The sequence below is a fragment of the Pteropus alecto genome, unplaced genomic scaffold, assembly GCF_000325575.1.
Source record: "Pteropus alecto unplaced genomic scaffold, ASM32557v1 scaffold231, whole genome shotgun sequence".
Lineage (NCBI taxonomy): Eukaryota > Metazoa > Chordata > Mammalia > Chiroptera > Pteropodidae > Pteropus > Pteropus alecto.
The window spans coordinates 1,724,913-1,732,578 of NW_006431805.1; positions in this window are offsets into that span (position 1 = coordinate 1,724,913).

Below are 7,666 nucleotides of genomic sequence, written 5' to 3' on the forward strand. Positions count from 1 at the left end.
ACAGGAGCAGGATAGTGCAATCCTTATTAAGAAAAGGGTATTATAAACTTAACCATTAAGAAGATAATTGCTACTGCATGTTAGAAATGAATGTTCAGCATACATAGAGACAATTAGAGACAACAAAAACAGAAAAAGGGAGGGAGTAAAGATCCAAATTTACAAAAGGGAATGGAGATAAGCTACATGCAGAAACACTGAACTATCGTATACATGTATATGCACATATATGTGTGTGTGTGTATATATATATATATACATATACATACATATATATATATATATATATATAACTATCCTTTACATAATCTTAATGGTAACCAAACATCAAAGATTCAGAATTGAAATATATAACATAAAAATAAGAAGAACCAGAGGGAAAACATTCAAAAGCCATCAAAACTGAAGAAAACAGAAACACAAGGACAAGGAAGCATTGGGAAAACCAAGCTGCCAGAAAGCAAAAGGTAAAATAGATAGAAGAAGACCTTATATTTCAATAATCACCCTAAATGTAAATGAATTGAGCATACCAATAAAAAGGCACAGTCTCAGAATGGATCAAAAAACAGAATCCAACCATATGCTGCCTCCAGGAGACACATCTCAGCTTCAGAGACAAATATAGACTTAAAGTGAAAGTGTGGAAAATGAAATTTCGAGCAAATGGCATACAGGAGTAGCAGTACTAATATCGCATAAAATAGACTTCAAAATAAAAAAAAAAGATAAAGAAAGATACTGGGAGACACTTCGTAATGATAAAGGGAATCATACACCAAGAAGATATAACACTTATTAATATCTATGCTCCCAATCAGGGAGCCCTGAAATATATAAAGCAATTATTAATGAAACTAAAGGGAGAAACAGACCAAGACACTATTGGAATAGTGGACCTAAATACCTCACAGTTAGATATGAACAGATCTTCCAAACAGAAAAGCAATTAGGAAATAATAACCTTAAATGACACATTAAACCAACTGGACATAATTGAAATTTAAAAAACCTTTCTTCCCAACCAGCTGCTTATACATTCTTCTCCAGTGCACTAGAAACATTCTCAAGGATTGAGCACACACTGGGACAAAGAGATAGCCTCAACAAATAAAAAAAGGTTGTAATCATGCCGACCCTTTTCTCTAATCATAATGCTTTGAAACTAGAGATCAACTGCAATAAAGAAAGCCAGAACAACCACAAATACATGGAGATTAAACAACATACTATTGAGAAATAACTGGTTCAGAGAAGAAATAAAAAGAGAGATCAAGAGATACATAGAAACGAATGATAATGATAATGATAGTACCACATACCAAAACTTTTGGGATATGGCAAAAGCATTCATAAGTGGAAAGTTCATGTCATTACAGGCCTATCTCCAAAAACAAAAAGAAGACCAATTAACAACCTAATATTTCATCTTAAAAAAGAAAACAAAAACAAACAAACAAAAAAAAAAACTAGGAAATGAAGAACAAATGAAGCCTCAAGTTAGCAGAAGGAAAGAAATAATTAAAATTAGAGCAGAAATGAATGAAATTGAAAACAACAACAAAAAATAATTGAAAAATAAATGAATCAAAGCTCTGGTTCTTTGAGGAGGTTACTAAAATTGACAAACCTTATCTAGACACACTAAAGAAAAAAGAGAAAGGACACAAATAAACAAAATCAAGGATGAAAGAGAAGAAATTACGACAGACACGGCAGAAATATAAAGGATCATACAAGAATACTATGAAGAAGTATATAACACTAAATTTAATAACCTAGAAAAAATGGATCAGTACCAAGAGAAATACAACCTTCCTAAACTGAATCAAGAACTGGAAAATCTAAATAGACCAATCAGCAGTATGGAAATTTATACAATCATCAAAAACTTGACAAAATGTAAAAGTCCAGCACAAGGTGGCTTCATTAGTGAATTCTACCATACATTCAAAGATGATTTAATACCTATTCTCCTCAAAGTCTTCCAAAAAATCGAAGTGGAGGCCATGCTTCTCAACACAATTTATGAGGCCAATAATATCCTGGTACAAAAACCTGGTAAAGATAACACAAAACAAGGAAAATACAAATGGATATCTCTCATGAACACAGATGTAAAAATCCCAAATAAGATACTAGCAAAATGAATACAGCAACATATCAAAAAGATTGTACACAACAGTCAAGTGAGCTTCATCCCAAAGGCATGGTTTAGCATGCACAAATCGATTAATGTGATACACTACGTAAACAAATTAAAAAATAAGAATCATATGATCATATCAATAGATGCAGACAAAGCCTTCCACAAGATAAAGCATTCATTTATGATCAAAACACTTAACAATATCGCTATAGAAGGAAAGTACCTTAACATAATAAAGGCCATATATGAAAAACTCTCAGCCAACATTATATTTAATAGTGAAAAACTAAAAACCTTCCAAGATCAGGAACAAGGCGAGACTGTCCATTATTGCCACTGTTATTCAATATAACTTTGGAGGTCTTAGTGAGTGCAATCAGGCAAGAGAAATATATGAAAGACATCCAAATAAGAAGTCAAATATCACTATTTGCAGATGACATAATTCTCTATATAGAAAATCCTAAAGACTCCACAAGAACATCAATAAGGAAATATAGCAAAATTTCTGAATGCAAATAAACGTTCAAAAATTCATAGTGTCCCTATACCCTAATAATGAAGTGTCAGAAAAAGAAGTGGAAAAAATAATTCCTTTTTCAATTGCAACAACAACAAAAAATACCTAGGAAAAAATTTAACGATACATGTGAAGGAACTATATAATGAAAACTGTAAGACTCTATTAAAAGAAATCGAAGAAGATACAAAGTAATGGAAAGATATCTCATGTTCTTCCATTGGAAGTATCAACATAGTTAAAATGACCATATTATCTAAAGCATTATATAAATTTAATGCAATCCCCATCAAAATCCCATCAGCTTTTTTAAAAGAAATAGAACAAAAAAATCACCAGATTTGTATGGAAGCACTCAAGACCCCGAATTGCAAAAGGCATCCTGAGAAAAAAGAATGAGGCTGGAGATATCAATCTGCCCAACTTCAAATTATACTATAAAGTGACAGTAATCAAAATGGCATGGTACTGGAGAAAAACAGACATACAGACCAGTGGAACAGAACTGGGGTTCCAGAAGTAAACCCATGTTTAGATGGGCAAATAATTTTCAACAAAGAAGTCAAAAATAAACAATGGAGAAAGGAAAGCCTTTTCAATAAATGGTGCTGGAAAACTGGAAAACCACCTGCAAAACAGTGAATCTAGACTTTAACTCAAAATGGATTAAGGACCTGAATATAAGTACTGAAACAATAAATTGCAAAGAAGAAAACATAGGAAATAAACTCTAGGACCTTGGACTTAAAGAGGGTTTTATGAATTTCACCTCAAAGGCAAGGGAAGTAAAAGCAAAAATAAATAAATGAGACTACAGCAAACTAAAATTCTTCTGTACACCATAAGTAACCGTTAACAAGGTAAAGAAACAGCCATCTGAATAGGAAAATGTATTTACAAGCAACGCATCTGATAAGGGCCTAATATCCAAAATATGCAAAGAACTTATACGGCTCAATAACAACAACAACAAAATGAACAAACAAACAAACAAATCAATAAATGGGCAGAAGACCTGAACAGACACTTCTCACTTGAGGACATACAATTGGCCAACAAATACATGAAAAAAAACGTTCAACATCGTTAGTTATTAGGAAATGCAAATCAAAACCACAATGAAATACCATCTCACATTTGTTAGAATATCTATAATCAACAGAACAAGTAATAACGAATGTTTGAAAGGAAGCAGAGAAAAAGGAACCCTCATACACTGTTGGTGGGACTGCAAATTGGTATAGCCACTATGGAAAGAAAAATATGTAGATTCCTCAAAAAACTAGGAATTGATCTACCATATGACCCAGCAATCTCTCTACTGGGTATTTACTCCAAAGTCTTTAAAACCCCTATCCAAAAAGATGTTCATAGCAGCATTTACAGTTGCCAGGACATGGATGCAACCAAGATTTCCTACGATAGATGATTGAATAAAGCAGTGGTGGTACATATATACAATGGAATATTACTCAGTCATAAGAATAGAGGAAATGCTGCCATTTGTGACAACATGGATGGACCTCTAGATAATCATGCTAAGTGAAATAATCCAGACAGAAAAAATTGAACCGCACATGACATCACTTATATGTCAGATATAAACGTAAAAGCATCAGATGAACAGTGCAAACAAACAGAGATTCATGGACATGGACAATAGACTAGTGGTTAGCAGAGGATAGGGGGTGGGGGCAGAGGGGAGATAGGGTAAAGGGGGTCAAATATGTGGTGACAGAAAGAAATCTAACTATGGAGGTGAACACACAGTCTAAATATATATATGCCTTACTCTGAAAGTGTATAGCCAAAACTTTTTGGATTTTGTTAACCAATGTCACCATAAAAAATTAAATTAATTAATTTAAAAACTTAATTTAAAAAAATTACTGGTGGGTTCTAGAGTCCTAATAGGTAAAAGCATAGATTCTGAACTCAAACTACCTGCATTGGAATTCTAGCTTTGCCAGTTATTAGTTGTTTAATTTTGACCAAATATTCTCTTTGTGTATCAGGTTTTATTTTTCATTAAATTGAGATAATCATAGTGTAAAGCTATGGGGTTGTTTTGAGGACTACATATGTTAATACATGCAAGTGTTTAAAATATTTCTGGGTAAATATTAAGACTCTATTAATTTTAACTGTTGTTATTATTACTATTAGCATATTAGACTGAATGATGAAGAAGACTTGAGGATGCTATTTTATCAAAAAGAAGAATATAGAGATTTAAGGAAATCTGGAAATGTGTGTCCTGATGGGGAATTCATCCAGAGCTTCTCTGTACATATGCTTAAAAGACCTAAAAGGCACTAAATTCTGGTACTGAAGAGACTTTTCATACTGAAAAATAATGCCTTTATTAGGGTATATTTTCATTTGTAAAATTTCATGAAATTTATGTAATGTAGACATCTCCAGGTAACATTACTGAAAAGGAATAGTTGGAGAGGCATAAAATTATGTGGATTATCATACATAAAAAGAGTAAACATTTTTATCATGCATGAGCTAATGGTTTTAGAATTTATTCCTGGGTGCATGATCTGGGTTTTTCTCCTAATTTCTCTTAGCTCAGCTAATAAATTATCCTCAGATATTTAAAAACATAAAGTATCTAGTTATTTTTGTATCTCTAAATCTATGATGAAATAAGGAAGTAGGAATTAGCACAGAGTGTCTTACAATTATTTCAACATAAAATAGAAAGCCAGTAAGAAAAGAGACTGCTAGTAATCAGTATTCAGGGTTATTTTATAGGAAATAGTAGGCATCAGCATTTCCCAAACCCTGATCCATGAAACATGAGTATTTCTCAAGTTGTGAATAACCCTCTTTTCAGATAAACATTTATCAAAATTTCCAGAATAAAATTTGGAAACTGGCATATATAGTTGTACTTTGTATACATGTCTACTTTTCTTACTTTAAATGTAAGTCATAAGCCTACTTGAAATTGGCCTTAACTAACATTTTAGGTTGACTCTTTGAATTCCACACAACATACAAAAATATAAATATGCTTTCTGCTCTGCAGTGATATCTAATCTTGATGAGAAATGTAAACATAAAAGTGACACACATACTAAATCATCTATAATTAAGTGCTGTGACCAGGCTACAAAAGGCCAAGTATTAGTAAAAGAAGATTAGATTTAAAAAAGACAAAATATGAATTGCACATTAAAGAAATGGAGATAATTCAGGTTAGTGTCATGAAATTAAACATTGTGACAGTAAGCAAAAACATGTAGATTTGGAAATCCTCCCACAGATTCACATAAGAGTTTCTGAATTTAGCTACTCCTCAAATAAGTGCATGCAAGAGAGAATATTCTCCTTAATGGCCCCAAAGTTTTCTTGTGTTTCCTTCTGAGAGCTTGAACAGGAGTATTAATCTGATGTAAGGTAAGAAAGGGCATTTCATGTAATTCCTCAAAACTAGCATCAATATTATTCTGCTATGTATTAAGTTTGACCCAATATCAAGAACTAAATTACTTTTATTAAAAAGATAATGGAAGCTTCAAATTTTGCTAAAGAGTGTGAAAGCTGCTACCCCTTTTCTGGAAAGTAATCTAGCAAAATATCAAGAGCCTTAAAAAAATTTTAGCCAGTAATCTCCTTCTAAGAATCTATTTTTAGGTAAACAATCAGATGTGTACAAAAAATTGTGTTCATTGCTGTTCACTGCAATGTTATTTTTTAATAACACAAGAAAGGAAACAACTTAAATAGATGACTGGTAAAATAGATTTAAAAGTATTGATACAACAGAATAGAATGCCAAAATTAAAATATTTATTTTTTTAATTATGTGATGGTTAATGTTTATAATATAATGTGAAATGAAGTCATTAGGACTTGAGACTATATACACAGTATAAGCTCAAGTTTGTAAATATACGTGCATCAAATATTACTAGAAGGAAAAATAATATATATATGTATATATATCAACAATGATTATCTCTCTTTGGAATGCAATGACAGACAATAACTTTCTCCTTTTTGCCTTTTGCTGCAAAATGAATACGTCTAACTTTTATAATCAGGAAACAAACTTTTTAACTTCATAAAAAGTGATGGTAATAGTGGACTGATTCAGCATGCAGGTAACTGAAAGGAGAGGCAAGGAATAAAGCAAAAAGTGAGCATGCCTGTGGCTTCAACATTAGAGTGCAAAGGAGAAAGAGGAAGAACCAATAAAGTGAAATTAAATGGACTGAAACAGACTCACTTTGAGTGATAAATTATGAGTAAAGTACCATCTCATTTCATGCATGCCAAATTTTATTCTCTTTATAGTGAGTGTCGGTAAGGATTCAGTTTTCCAATTACTTTCCCAGTAATTTTTATATCGACTATCAAATTCACTTTAATAAACTTTATTCAAATTTTTCATTCACCGAACTATAAAAGTGCCTTCTTCGACAAACACATCATCTTAGAGTCTGCATGCAGTTTTAAATCCCTCCATCTGAAATGTTAGATCATCTTAATTAGGTTCTATAATACAGATTTTTGTAAAGAAAAATATTTCTCATCTCATCTTTCTAGTTGGATTCAATAAATTTGGTCTCAGCTGATACCTTAAAGTGTCTATAGCTCTCGATGAAGCTAGAAAATGTGCATAAATTCATCAAACATTAGAATTCGCTCCCACATTCATTAGCCCATGGTGTTATTGATGATAGCAACCTACTATGCACCTTATGAATAAACAATGAAATAGCAGATGAAGTAAAATGTCAGAATATTATTTTAAAATCAAAGACAAATTGGTACAGCCATTATGGGAAACAATATGGAGGTTCTTCAAAAAACTAAGAATTGATCTACCACATGATCCAACAATCCCTCTACTGGGTATTTACCCCAAAGACTTGAAAACCCATATACGAAAAGATGTTCATAGCAGCATTATTCACAGAGACCGGGACATGGAAGCAACAGAGATGTCCTACGATAGATGATTGGATAAAGAAGCAGTG